The following is a 14618-nucleotide window of genomic DNA, read 5'->3' as shown; positions in this document are numbered from 1 at the left end:
ATGCCTACCAAAAGGAATGCACAATAGACTCATGACAATGTGATTGCCACTTGAAGGAAAATGTCATGCTTTCATCATCAGTGCCTATGCTCCCACCGTGATGAACCCTGATGATGTCAAAGGAAATTATTTTGAAGATTTGGAGACCCTTATCATCAATGTGCCAAAAGAGAACAAGTTTATAATTCTGGGACACTTTAATGCTACAGTAGGCAACAGCACTTACTACTGAAGACTTATGCATCTTATGACATTCTCATCGCCAACACTGTCTTTCTTTTACCTAAATGCAATAAAACTTCACGGATGCACCCTGGCAGCAAACATTGGCATTTAATAGACCATGTGATTGTAAGGAGAAGAGACAGACAGGATGTGAGAGTAACAAAGGCAATGTGTGGTGCAGAGTGCTGGACCGATCATAGACTTATCCTCTCCAAGCTAAACATTTGCATTCAACAAAAGTGGTGGCCCCAAGGCAAAATGACTACCAGGAGAATTCATGTCCACAGATTAGAGCTCTTCTCTGAGTAGGAAGAGTTTGTTGCTAACTTGTAGAGAAAGTTGAGCCAACATACAGTTGGCAACAGTGGAGAAGAAAAGGAGATTTGGTGTACAGTACTGCATTTGCTCACCTGGGTCAGAACACTCACAAACATCAAGACTGGTTTGATGACAATGATGGGGAAATTCAGAAGCTGCTAAATGAAAAATAAGAACCCCACAGGGTTTACCAGCAGGATAATTCATCCATCTCTGAGAAGACAGCATTTAATTCCATTCAAAGTAAAGTATAAATGAAATTCAGAGAGATGCAGGATTCTTGGCTCAGTAAGAAGGCAGAGGAAATTCAGTTTTATGCTGATAGTGACAATCCAAAATGCTTTTATGGTGCCCTGAAGGCTATTTATGGGCCAAAGACCAATGGTGCATTTCAACTACTCAGTGCTGATGGAGCCACATTGAGATGGACTAAACGCTTCCATGGTGTTCTCAACAGACCGTCATCAATCAATGCTGAAGCTATTGACCATTTACCTCAGGTTGAAGTCAATCCCTCCCTCACTGGAGTTCCAACTGAAGAAGAGATTTTCAATGCCATTAGGCTCCTTTCATGTGGCAAAGCACCTGGTGCTGATTCTATGCCAGCTGAGATTTACAAGGTGTGTGTGTGTGGGGTCCATTGCTCATACAAAAGCTGACTGAAATTTTCCAGGTTATATGGGAAGAGGAAGTTATCTCTCAGGAGTTCAAGAATGCCTCCATTGTCCATCTCTATAAAGGTAAAGGAAATGATAGATTGTCTCGTGACAATCACAGGGAGGTTGTCCCTCTCTTAGTCATTCCTGGCAAGATTCTTGCCAGAGTCCTCCTTAATAGGCTGATCCTTCACCTGGAAGATGGTCATCTATTTAAGAGCCAGTGTGGCTTCAGAAAGGGCCAAGGAGCAGTTGATATGATGTTTGCTGCCAGACAACTCCAGGATAAATGCCAGGAGCAGAAGAGCAGTCTATATACAACCTTTGTAGATCTGACCAAGGTCTTTGATACAGTCAGTTGTGAGGGGTTATGGAAAATTATGTCAAAATTTGGTTGCCCAGAGAAGTTCATCAGTCTAGTAAGACAATTTCATGATGGCATGCTTGCCCAGGTTCTAGATAATGGATGATGCTCTCGTGTTTTCCCAGTCACCAGTGGAGTGAAACAAGGCTGTGTGCTTGTTCCCATGCTTTTTAGCATGATGTTTTCAGTCATGTTGTCAAATGCCTTGAATGAGAATGAATACAGCATCAAAGTCAGCTACTGCACTGATGGTAAATTCTTCAACTTAAAAAGGCTACAAGCCAAGACTGAAGTAGAGAGGGTGTTGGTACATGATTTTTTGTTCACAGATGATTGTGCACTCAATGCAGCCTCTGAAGCTGAGATGCAACAAAGTATGGATCATTTCTCTGTTGCTTGTGCTAATTTTGGCATAACAATTTAAACCAAGAAAACACAGGTGCTCACCAGCCAGCACCACACCACCCACATGTGGAACCATTGGTTACAGCAAATAGAGAAGTTTTGAATACAGTGGATAAGTTCATTTACCTTGGCAGTATACTTTCTAGGGATGTACACACTGATAATGAAGTTGACACACGCATTGTCAGAGCTAACTCAGCGTTTGGGAGGCTCTGAAGGAAAGTGTGGGAGAGAAGAGATATTAGACTGACTACCAAACTGAAGGTATACAGAGCTTCTGTGCTGACCTCATTGTTGTATGCCTGTGAAACCTAGACAGTACACCAGTGCCATGTCAGGAAACTGAATTGCTTCCATTTAAATTGTCTTAGGAAGATTCTGAAGATACCAAACGCTGAGGTCCTTTCTTGAGTCAAATTGCCAAGCATCCCAATTCTATTACAGAGAGCACAACTCCAATGGGCTGGCCATGCTGTTTGAATGCCAAACATATGCTTGCCTAACAGACTGTTTTATGGCGAACTCACACAGGGCAAGCATTCACATGATGGTCAGAAGAAGCAAAACAAGGATGCTCTCAAGGTCTCTATGAGGAACTTTGGAATGATGTGACATGGGAGACACCAGCACAGGACTGCCCAGCATGGTGTGCCCTCATCAGACAAGGTGCTGTGCTCTACAAGCAAAGCAGAATTGAAGTAACTCAAAAGAAACATGAGATGTGCAAAGTTAGGGAACCCACTCCAAATGTTTACATGGACTACTCGTGCCCAATCCGTGGTAGAGCATTCCCAGCTCATACTGGTCTGATCGGCCACAGTCGGACACACTGTAACTTGACACTAACATAGTGATGTCATTTGGTCCTCTTTGAGAATGCAGAACAATAACCAACTTGAATATAATGGTATATTAATGTACTATTTAAAAATGATAAATAATTCTGAAAGGCTTAAGAACTCTTATTAACTAAATGATCAACCATGATTTCAGAGTATTGATAAAGAAAAGGGCTGCCCACCTTATAACAGAGAGATGATGGACTAATAAGAAGAATAAGAAATATTTTTGGATGTGTTAATGTAAGAATTTGTTCTACTTGGCAATGTCCTTCTTTCCTTCCTTCCTTCCTTCCTTCCTTCCTTCCTTCCTTCCTTCCTTCCTTCCTTCCTTCCTTCCTTTCTTCCTTCCTTCCTTCCTTCCTTCCTTCCTTCCTTCCTTCCTTCCTTCCTTCCTTCTTTCCTTTCTTCTTTCCTTCCTTCCTTCCTCTTTCCCTCTCTCTCCCTACTTGTCTGTCTTCCTTCCACTTTTCCTCATTTCTTTACCTCCTTCCTTCTTTTCAGTGTTTGAGGGAAGACAGAGGGAGAAAAAAATAAATACTTGATAACTGAAAAAAGTAAACAGGAAACAATGAACATGATGAATAAAGCTAAGTATGGAAAGAGGGCCTGGAGTCAGGAAAACTTGTCTTCCTCAGTTCAAATCTGACCTCAGACACTTACTAGCTGTGTGACCCCAGGCAAGTCACTGAACCCTGTTTGCCTCAGTTTCTTCATCTGTAAAATGAGCTGGAGAAGGAAACAGAAAATCACCCCAACATCTTTACCAAATGGAGTCACAAAGAGTCAATCACAACTGAAACAACTGAACAACATGTATATATGTATGTGTCTACATATATGTGTATTACATATGTATGTGTTTTTGTATGTATGTATGTGTATACGTATGTATGTATGTATATACGTATGTATGTATAGAACAACAACCACACAATCAAAATTGAATGTTGTAACATCATAAGGATTAGTCTTGGCTAGAAAAGAGAGATGAGAGTTTGGCTTCTGGGAGCCAAGATGGCAGAGTGAAAAGATAGTAGCTCTCACTCTCCCCTATCAACCTCTGAAAACCCAGAAAATATCACACCAGAAAAACACCCTGGAACAGCTGAACTGGAAGAAAGACAGGGAGCAGCAGTGCAGGAGCCCAGCAAATGGGTCTCCCAGTCCCTCAGCAAAAATAGGGGAAGCAGCACTGCAGGGGCCCCCAGGCGGATAAGCACCTGGCATTCATCTGAAAGAAAGAAAGCAACCTAAAGCTTCCTAAAGCCCCAGCCTTGCTGATTCCACCCAACACCAGGTGAGCTGTCAGAACCCCAGGAAGAAATCCTGAAGCCCAGGTGGTAGAGCAGGCAAGCACCAACACCTGGACCTCCGAGTGCCTCAGTGAGGGGGGGGAAAGGGGAGCTCAGAAAACCACCAGGTGCCTGGCACTCTACCACAAAGGAATCTCCCAGTGCATTAGCAGAAACAGGGAGACAACACTGCAGGGGCCCCAGGCAGATAAACACCCTGCAGCACCCATCTAAAAGGAGCTGAAGAAAGCTAAAGGAAAGGAAAAGCAGGCAACCTAGAATTGCCTGAAAGTTCCAGCCTTGCTGATTCCAGCCCAACAAGGTAAGCTGCCAGAAACCTACAGCCTCCAATTACCAACATAAGAGGCCCCAGCACACAAAGCCAGTGACCAAGACCTAGGCTCCCAACACAAGAAGCTTGGGTCAGTGCCCTCTGTTCCCCAGCAGGAGAGCTCAATCTCTTTAAAGGCCAGGGAATAAAGAAACACCATGAGTAAAAAGAAACATACCATAGATTCATATTATGAGAAGAGTGAAGATCAAGACAGAAATTCTGAAGAGGACAACATTGTCAACAAACCCACATCTGCAACAACAAAAGGGAATATGAACTGGTCTGAAGCCCAAAAAGCCTTCTTAGAAGAGCTCAAGAAGGATTTTAATAGTCAAATGAGAGAGGTAGAAGAGTCCTTCAAAAATACAATTGGCCAATTGGAAAAAAATACACTGAAGAAAACAAGTCCCTAAAAAACACAATTGGCCAATTGAAGAAGGAAGTACAAAAACTAACAGAAGAAAACAATCTGTTAAAAACTAGAATTGGACAAATGGAAACTAATGTCTCTATGAGAGAGCAAGAATCAGTCAAACAGAAACAAAAAAATGAAAAAATAGATGAAAATGTAAAATACCTCATCAGTAAAACAACCGACCTGGAAAATCGATTCAGGAGAGACAATTTAAAAATTATTGGACTACCTGAAAATCATGATGAAAAAAAGAGCCTGGACAGTATCTTTCAGGAAATCATAAAGGAAAACTGCCCAGAAGTCCTAGAACCAGAAGGAAAATAACCATAGAAAGAATCCACCGATCACCACCTGAAAGAGATCCCAAATTGACAACACCAAGGAATATAATAGCAAAATTCCAAAATTACCAGATGAAAGAGAAGGTGCTGCAAGCAGCCAGAAAGAAACAATTTAAATATCATGGAACCACAGTCAGGATTACACAGGACCTTGCAGCTTCTACATTAAAAGACGCAGGGCATGGAACATGATATTCCTAAGGCAAAGGAGCTTGGAATGCAGCCAAGGATCAATTACCCAGCAAAAATGAGCATCATTTTTCAAGGGAGGAGATGGATATTCAAAAATAGGAGACTTCCAAACTTTCCTGATAAAAAGACCAGAGCTCAACAAAAAATTTGATCTTCAAGTACAGGACTCAAGAAGGAATAAAAAGGTAAATGGGACAGAAAGATACAATATGTTGTTAATAAGGGGGGGGCTGTTTAAACCCCTACAAGGGAATATGACACTTGCAACCCTTGAGAACTGTATTGTTATTACACCATGTTAAAGGAGTATACATAAAGAGGGTGGATATTAGTTGACTTTGATGTAATGATAAAAAAAAATCTAATCAAGTGGGTTAAATGGATCCAAATAAGTGGATCAATCTGATCTTAGAAAATGTACTGAGAAAGGAGGAGGCAGACAAGGGTAAATTACATTACAGGAAAAGACACAAAATCCTATTACAGCAGAGGAAAGGGGGGGGGAGCATTGTTTGAACCTTACTCTCATCAGATTTGGCTCAAGAAGGGCATAACATAATCAGTTAGGTATAGAAATCTAACTTGCCCTATAGGCAGTAGGAGAGAAAAGGGGAAAGAAAAGGGAGGGGGGAAAGAAGGAGGGAAGAAGCAGTAAGAGTAAAGGGGAAGAAAAGGGAAAGGGATAATAAAAGGGGGAGGGACTGAAGGAGGCGTGGTCAAAAGCAAAACACTAGTGAAGGGGGAAAGGAAAAAGGAGAAAGAAAAGCATAAATGGGGGAAAAGGATGGAGAAAAAGACACAGATAGTAATCATAACTGTGAATGTGAATGGGATGAACTCTCCCATAAAACGGAAATGGATTGCAGAATGGATTAAAAACCATAATCCTACAATATGTTGTTTACAGGAAACACATTTGAAAAAGAGTGACACATACAGGGTAAAGGTAAAAGGCTGGAGCAGAATATATTATGCATCAGCTGAAGTAAAAAAAGCAGGGGTAGCAATCCTGATCTCAGACAAAGCAAAAGCAAAAATAGATCTAATCAAAAGAGATAAGGAAGGAAACTACATCCTGCTAAAAGGCACCATAGACAATGAAGTAATATCATTACTAAACATATATGCACCAAATGGTATAGCATCCAAATTCTTAGAGGAGAAGTTCAGGGAGTTACAGGAAGAAATAGACAGCAAAACTATACTAGTGGGGGACCTGAACCCCCCCTCTGCACTAGATAAATCTAACCACAAAATAAACAAGAAAGAAGTTAAGGAGGTGAATAGAACATTAGAAAAGTTAGGTATGATAGACCTCTGGAGAAAACTGAATGGGGATAGAAAGGAATATACTTTTTTCTCGGCAGTACATGGCACATACACAAAAATTGACCATGTACTAGGGCATAAAAACCTCACAATCCAATGCAGAAAGGCAGAAATATTAAATGCATCCTTTTCAGATCATGATGCAATAAAAATTATATGTAATAAAGGGCCATGGAAAGATAGACTAAAAAATAATTGGAAACTAAATAATCTAATCCTAAAAAATGATTGGGTCAAACAACAAATCATAGAAACAATCAATAATTTCATTCAAGAGAATGACAATAATGAGACAACAAACAAAAACTTATGGGATGTAGCGAAAGCAGTTCTTAGGGGAAGTTTTATATCTCTAAAAGAGGAGATTAATGAATTGGGCATACAACTAAAAAAACTAAAAAAAGAACAACTCAAAAATCCTCAACTAAACACTAAATTAGAAATATTGAAAACCAAAGGAAAAATTAATAAAATTGAAATTAAGAAAACTATTGAACTAATAAATAAAACTAAGAGCTGGTTTTATGAAAAAAAATAAAATAGATAAACCTTTGGTTAATTTAATTAAAAAAAAGAAAGAAGAAAACCAAATTACTAGTATCAAGAATGAAAAGGGTGAAGCTACCACCAAGGAAGAGGAAATTAAAACAATAATTAGGAATTATTTTGCCCAACTATATGCCAACAAATTTGACAATCTTAGTGAAATGGATACATATTTACAAAAATATAAATTGCCCAGATTAACAAGAGGAAGTAAAATACTTAAATAACCCCATCTCAGAAAAAGAAATTGAACAAGCCATTGATGAACTCCCTAGGAAAAAATCTCCAGGGCCAGATGGATTTACATGCAAATTCTATCAAACATTTAAAGAACAATTAATTCCAATACTATATAGACTATTTGGGAAAATAGGTGAAGAAGGAGTCTTACCAAATTCTTTTTATGATACAAATATGGTGTTGATACCTAAACCAGGAAGAGTCAAAATAGAGAAAGAAAATTATAGACCAATTTCTCTAATGAATATAGATGCAAAAATTTTAAACAAAATACTAGCAAATAGATTGCAGCAACTTATCACAAGAATAATACACTATGACCAGGTAGGATTTATACCAGGAATGCAGGGTTGGTTCAATATTAGGAAAACTATCAGCATCATTGAGCATATCAACACCAAAACCAACAGAAACCACATGATCATCTCAATAGATGCAGAAAAAGCTTTTGATAAAATACAACACCCATTCCTATTAAAAACACTAGAAAGCATAGGTATAAATGGAGTCTTCCTTAAAATAATAAATAGCATATATCTAAAACCTTCAGCAAGCATTATATGTAATGGGGACAGGCTAGAAGCATTTCCAATAAGATCGGGGTGAAACAAGGATGTCCATTATCACCACTGTTATTCAATATTGTACTGGAAACTTAGCTTTAGCAATAAGAGAAAAAAGAAATTGAAGGCATTAGAATAGGCAAAGAAGAAACAAAGCTATCACTCTTTGCAGATGACATGATATACTTAGAGAATCCTAGAGAATCAAGTAAAAAACTACTTGAAATAATAAACAACTTTAGCAAAGTTGCAGGCTATAAAATAAACCCACATAAATCATCAGCATTTCTATATATTACCAACAAAGCCCAACAGCAAGAGATAGAAAGAGAAATCCCATTTAAACTTACTGTAGACATTATAAAATATTTAGGAGTCTCCCGAAACAAACCCAGGAACTCTATGAACACAATTACAAAACACTTTTCACACAAATAAAATCAGATCTAAATAATTGGAAAAACATCAGTTGCTCATGGGTAGGCCGAGCTAATATAATAAAAATGACAATCCTACCTAAGCTAATTTACTTATTCAGTGCCATACCAATCAAACTACCAAAAAATTATTTTATAGAGTTAGAAAAAATAATAACAAGATTCATTTGGAAAAACAAAAGGTCCAGAATATCAAAGGAACTAATGAAAAGAAATGCAGGGGAAGGTGGCCTAGCAATTCCAGATCTTAAATTGTATTATAAAGCAGCAATCATCAAAACTGCTTGGTACTGGCTAAGAAATAGGGAGGTGGATCAGTGGAATAGGTTAAATATGCAAGACACAGTAGTCAATGACTATAGTAATCTATTATTTGATAAACCCAAAGACCCCAGCTTCTGGGATAAGAACCCACTCTTTGAAAAAAACTGCTGGGAAAACTGGAAAAGAGTATGGCAGAAACTAGGCATAGACCCAAATCTCACACCATATACCAAAATAAAGTCAAAATGGGTTCATGACTTAGATATAAAGGCTGATACCATAAGTAAACTGGGAGAACAAGGAATAGTTTACCTATCAGATCTATGGAGAACAGAAGAATTCATGACCAAACAGGAGATAGAGAACATTATGAAAAGCAAAATGGATAATTTTGATTACATTAAATTGAAAAGTTTTTGCACAAACAAAGACAATGCAACTAAGATTAGGAGGAAGGTAGAAAATTGGGAAAGAATTTTTACAACCAGTCTCTCTGATAAAGGCCTCATTTCTAAAATATATAGAGAATTAAGACAAATTTATAAGAACACAAGCCATTCCCAATTGATAAATGGTCAAAGGATATGAACAGACAGTTCTCAGATGAAGAAATTAAAGCCATCTATAGTCATATGAAAAAATGCTCTAAATCATTATTGATTAGAGAAATGCAAATCAAAACAACTCTGAGGTACCACATCACACCTATCAGATTGGCCAACATGACAAAACAGGAAAATGATAAATGTTGGAGAAGATGTGGGAAAATTGGAACACTAATACATTGTTGGTGGAGTTGTGAAATGATCCAACCATTTTGGAGAACAATTTGGAACTATGCCCAAAGGGCTACAAAAATGTGCATACCCTTTGATCCAGCAATAGCACTTCTAGGGCTGTATCCCAAAGAGATCATACAAATGGGAAAAGGACCCACATGTACAAAAATATTCATAGTAGCTCTTTTTGTGGTGGCAAAGAATTGGAAATTAAGAGGATGCCCATCAATTGCAGAATGGCTGAGCAAGTTGTGGTAATGAATGAATGGAATACTATTGTGCTATAATGAATACTGATTACTGTACTCAGATAAAAATGATGAACAGGCTGACTTCAGAAAAACCTGGAAAGACTTATATGGTCTAATGCTAAGTGAAGTGAGCAGAACCAAGGGGACTTTGCACACAATAACAGCCACGTTATGCGATGACTAATATTGTTAAACTGAACCTTTCTCATCATTACAAGGATCTAAGACATCTCCAAAGGCCTCGTGATGGAAAATGCTGTCCACATCCAAAGAAAGAACTATGGAAGTTGAATTGCTATCATTTTTTTTTCTCTTCTGTTGACTTTTGTTTCCTCTTTCTGATGGTTCCTCCTATTGGTTTTAATTTTTACTTACAACTTCACTAATGTGAAAATATGTTTAATAGGAATGTAAATGTAAAACCTATATCAGATTGTGCGCCGTCTTGGGGAGGGTAGTGGGGAGGAAGGGGGAGAAAAATTTTCAACTCAAAAGAATATGGAAGTGATTGTTGATAAATCAAAATAAATTAATAAAGGAAAAAAAAAAGAAAAAAGAGCTGAGATTCCTTTGCCAAAGTGGGGATCCATGAGTGTGGAATAGTATATGTGACAACAGGGTTTGTTTTTTTTTTATTATACGTTACCTAATTTTATGGAACTTATTCTTTGTTTCTTCCTCTTCTAAAAAATTGCTTATTATAAGGGATTTCTCTTGGATTGGGGAACAGGAAGGATATAGTGGGAAATTTAAGTGATTTTAAAACAGAAGGTATAAATAAAATTTATTTTTCAAAAATAACAGTCTAAGGCCCAGAAATGTTCAATCCTAACAATTCTAGCTTTTAACATAATAGTTTCCGCCTTGAGAACTAAGAACGGGGAGCCTCCTTCCCAATTATTTATTTTCTTTTTAAAAATAAATTGTTGACATATTTTGCTTTTATATAACCTATATTTCCCATGGTAGCTTTCCCTCTTCCTTTCCCAGAAAGCAATCCCCTATAACAAAGAAAGGGGGAAATCAATATGGCAAAGCTAACTAACATCTAGCAAAAAGTCTGACATTACATTCAAGTATTTCATGCCTATGGTCCCCTTTTGTTGTTGTTGAGTCTTTTCAGTCATGTCTGACTGTCTGATACCCCATTTGGGGTTTACAAGCAGGTAGGTGACTCAGATAATGAGGACTGTTGTGACCCTGGGCAAATCGCTTAGTCTCTGTTTACCTCAGTTTCCTCATCTGTAAAGTGGGAATAATAATAACACAGTATCTCCCAGGGTTGTTGTGAGTATAAAGTAAGAGAATCTGTAAAATGCTTTGCAATCCTTAAAGCACTATATAAGTGCCAATTATCATTATTGTTGTTGTTATATTTTTTATTATTAATCCTGAAGTAAGGGAAGTGACACACTCATAGTCAGGAGAAACTTGGGTTCTTACCCCCAAAGCTTATCATTCACATGGCTTCATACAGTTCTCTTGTCCTCTTGGACCTAAGTTTCCTCATATGTATCCTGTAGTGTCTTGTTTTCGAGACTAAGATTTTACATATATGTGTGTGTATACATATATATATATACATACACAAATATACACACATATACATATACATATATACATAATATATACATATCTATATCTATATATATATGTGTGTGTGTGTATACTATAGAGGACTAAGATGTCCATGTGTATACACACACACACACACACACTGTGGTGTTTAGAAAGCTTTGAGAGACATAATTTCTAGGTAATTTTAATCATTTTATTAATAATGCCAGCATTATTAATGGTCATTTGGCCATCTCTCTCTTAGACCAAAGACAATGATGGTGGTGGGCTCACAGCTTATATGCCCTTTTGGAAGAGGAGTGTTCCGGAGGGTGGCAATCAATTCTGATTAACAATTAATGAGAGGGAGACTTTACAAAGAGAAGTGAGATCACTCCAATGAGAGGCTAAGAGTGACATCAGGTCACTTTTCCACAGAATCAAGACAAATAATCTATATCCCCCACCGAAGCCTGAGCTAGTTGGGTGGAGCAGCAATAAGGAGAATGTTAATCCTATTTTCCCTCAGCCATGTACTTGAGAGATCGGACAAGAAAATAAGAAAGAAAAAAACAAAAACAAAACTTGGATCTCCCCAGTATTAATAATTGGCTATTAATGCATGAAAGAAATAATAATTTCTCTCAATTCCTTTCCTATCCTTTGGTACAATATCAGTGTCAGTATCTATCTCTGTCTATCTATCTAAATCATAACTTTCTTATTCTTAGACTCTCCTCTCTCTCTCTCTCTCTCTCTCTCTCTCTCTCTCTCTCTGCCCCTACCTACCATATCTTTACTATCCTTAGGTACAACATCAGTCAATTATTATTGCTAAGTTTATGTTTTGTTATTGCTTACTTAAAGGGCTATTTCTATAATTGTTATTGAATCAAGAGCTCTGTGTTTAAGACTGAGTTAGCCTCCAGCTGACTAGGTCCATGTGATAACAGCTGTAAGGCAAAAAATAATTCCCACCTACCCCCACCCTCCAACCACCTGAGCACTACCAGAGAACTGCAGACTTCTAAGGATTTTTTAAGCTTAATTTCATAGGTGTCAAAATTCTGTTGTGGATTTGGAAAATAATTCTCCTATTGGAGCAATCATGTATTAGGAATATTTACCTGAATAATTTGGTACCCTTCCCCCTCTGGCAAATCATTCTTGTGAAAGTTTTTGGTTTTGTATGTCTAATGTTTAAGGGTATATATCAGTAAGTTATAGGTTAATTTGGTTTAGGGAAAGTAGTTCTCTAGCAGTTATTAAGAACACGAGACTTTAGAAGTATGAAAACACATTAATTAGAATTCTAATTTTGTAAGAAAAACTTTAAATGAAATTTCAGTGGACTTGGAAAAAAAAGTTATAAAGGAATTCTTACATTTGAATGGAAATTCAAAGGTCACCTTAACATAATAATTTAGAAACTTTGTTTATATTTCAGAAAAACCATAATTAATAGAGCAAGATTTGAACTTGGATCTTCCTGGCTAGAGAGCTAGCACTCTATCCACTGTGTGACCTAGCTGTCTCATTGCTTGCTAAGTACTGAGATTCTGTCTCCTAAAAGTTCAGTTGCTTCTCATTTAATTTTTCTATATCTATTTGCTTTTTATTAGTTTAACTTTTTACTTCCTTCACATGTTCCTGGTGTATTGATGGATAATCATCTTCCTGGCATGACCAGCCTCCTGACAATGTCAAAACCCTCTTGAAGCCCAGTGGAAATATTGTGGAGGCATCATGTTCCAGGAAACTCCCTGCCTAGACATGAACTGTGTAAATTTATACACCAAGGAGTTTATGTGAATATTTTCTCTATGGGAGACCTAACACTATTAGAGCCTCTCTTTCAGATGGGAAGATGATGATTTTGTAGCAGTTTTTAAAAAATTCACTTGACTGTAAATTCATGCAGTGTTTCCTTTGAGGACACCAAGGTAAAAACATAGAACCTCTCTTGAAAACAATGCAGGTCATAAAAACTGAGGATATTTTGAAATGTAATCACAATGAAAAACTGAGGTGGTTATATGGTGTTTAAAAGAAATTATTGGCAAAACACAATATTAAACTATGATAAATGATTGTCATCATGGTACAAACTAAGATCATCTCCAGGGACGGCTCAATTGGCCTCTGCTCTTGTCCTCTTAGGTAGCTTATACTTTAATGGTGCTAGATATTCATCAAGCACACAGACTACAGAGAAAAATGAATGGTGTAGCCAGAGGTTCCCAAAGTGGGTGATATTGCCCCTTGAGAGGGTGGGGCTGATAGTAGCCTTGGGTGCAATTGGGGGGCACTGAATAAAAATAAGGGGGAGGTGCAAGCATAAGGAAAGAAGAGAAGAAAATTTTGAAAAACCATTTGTACATGTTTCATCTGTTGTATAATGGAGTTAAAGTCATAGTGATTACATTATTTTCCAAATGAACACACAAAATGCAAGGTATGACCTATCAGTCATCAAATTCACCAACAAGTCTTAACAAATGAGTGCTGGCAGGTGAGCATGTTGCACGTTGTCAGAAAGTCCAGTGTGCATTGGCAGGAATGTGTGCGTGTAATGACTTGTTTACAATACTATACAGCTACATGATGCAATATTGCATCATCAAAATTCGAATGCAGCAAAACCCCCGCAAATTTACAATAAATTATTAAATTTAAGATGCATCATTTAAAAAATGTATTTTATATTTTTTGGAAATGAGGCAAATTTTAAAAAAATGTTAAAGGGTTAAAGAAAGTAGATTTCCAGGGGACGCTGAATAATTTTTTTTAAGGTGGGCAGGAGAATAAATAAGTTTGGGAACCTCTGGTGTAGATGAAGGGAATTGGAATCATGATAAGTGATCCCTAGGGTATTCGGAAGACCTAACAAATGACAGCATAAATTCAATCCACTCCCGTATAGGATTGGACTGGGGGTGATATGCTAACTGCCCTTTGGGAAGTGACTTCACTTCTAGCTTCTCCTTATCCCCAAAAGATAGGAGAGAATAGCCACTGGAGACCCAAGTCTACAAGTCTCTATAAATTGGACAATTTATAATTGCACTGGCAATAATATCGCCACTGCCCATTTAAGCCATGCAAATATGAAATAACAAATCTCCTTCCAAAGTCCTAGGTGCAGAAGCACCTCCCGCATGAGCAGTGCTGTGTTAACAATCCCAAGTTAAACGACGGTGTGATTTTGTTTGAGGTAAACTTCCAAACCTGCATTTATGAGCACCATTCTAAGCCTTTGCTTTCCAGG

This window comes from Phascolarctos cinereus, unplaced genomic scaffold, assembly GCF_003287225.1.
Source record: "Phascolarctos cinereus isolate Bilbo 61053 unplaced genomic scaffold, phaCin_HiC Scaffold_1;HRSCAF=81, whole genome shotgun sequence".
NCBI lineage: Eukaryota > Metazoa > Chordata > Mammalia > Diprotodontia > Phascolarctidae > Phascolarctos > Phascolarctos cinereus.
This window is presented reverse-complemented; position numbering follows the sequence as displayed.